Below are 1,133 nucleotides of genomic sequence, written 5' to 3' on the forward strand. Positions count from 1 at the left end.
GGGTTGGCATCTGTTGATTTTCTTTTCCTTTGAGAATTGGTCACGTTTTCCTGGCCCTTTGCTTATTAAGTAATTTTGGATTATATTCTGGACTTTTTGAATATTAAATTGTGTAGATACGGATCCTGTTAAAATTCTCTATAGGATGCTATTCATTATTATTATCATTATCATTATTACTGTTTTAGCAGGTGATAGAACCAGTTAGCTTCAACCTACACATTTTTAAAATCATTTTCATCCGGCAAGACAGCTGGGTGTGCACCAGCCTCGAACCTGCAAGCAGATCCTCCCTGCCCCCAGGAACTCCAGCCCCACCATGGCAGATTCCCAGCACACATCTGCCCCCTGATGCTGGACCACCTGCACCAACTTCTTGTGCACCCAAAAGGGAAGTCTCCTGTTTGCTGAGATTATATTGTGCCTGGTGATTCTGACCCTCTTCAGTGCCTCAACAGCAGGATATTCCTCTCTGTCTGTGATTGAATTGATCTTTGCTTCTATCTTCTTTGTCATCTACATGTGTGACCTGCACACCAAGATACAATTCATTCACTGGCCTTGGAGTGATTTCTTCCAAGCCCTCATAGCGGCCATCCTCTATCTGATCACCTCCATTGTTGTCCTTGTTGAGAGAGGAAACCGCTCCAGAATCATTGCAGGGGCACTGGGCCTAATTTCTACGGGCCTCTTTGGCTATGATGCCTCTGTCACTTTCCCCTTGTGATAATAAAGACATACAGCAGCACCTACTGACCCTGCTGATACCCTGGCCCTGTGTCAGTGTACTCCCTTCATTTCTCTCTGTAACCTGCAAATAACTCCTCCATCGAATTAACTCCTCCCCCCGTCCCTACAGCACTCCCAGCCAACTCCCAGCCCTGTATTGAGGTAAAAGTGCTGCTATTCAGAGAATTTATCTTCCAGCCTGCCAATCACCGCTCCTGGGTGTGCCTAGGTCCCCTCCGCTTATGCAGTATAAAAAAGAGATGCCAGTTCTGTCTGGTGTATGCCCCCACCTAAGCCACAAAATGAGGGAGGAGGGTACCTCAGATTTCAGACTCTAGGCCCCAGGTTGTGACTCACTCCAAATAACCTCTTCAGTGTGGGGGGTGTTTCTATGGGCGGATACA

At 46.8% G+C, this 1,133-nt stretch overlaps 1 pseudogene; it reads left to right on the forward strand.

The window, feature by feature from the left end:
• Positions 1-319: 319 nt before the first annotated feature.
• LOC103006344 (proteolipid protein 2-like) lies at positions 320-838 on the forward strand (annotated as a pseudogene).
• Positions 839-1,133: the final 295 nt, after the last annotated feature.

The sequence above is a fragment of the Balaenoptera acutorostrata genome, chromosome 13 (genome assembly GCF_949987535.1).
Source record: "Balaenoptera acutorostrata chromosome 13, mBalAcu1.1, whole genome shotgun sequence".
In the NCBI taxonomy this organism is placed as follows: Eukaryota; Metazoa; Chordata; class Mammalia; order Artiodactyla; family Balaenopteridae; genus Balaenoptera; species Balaenoptera acutorostrata.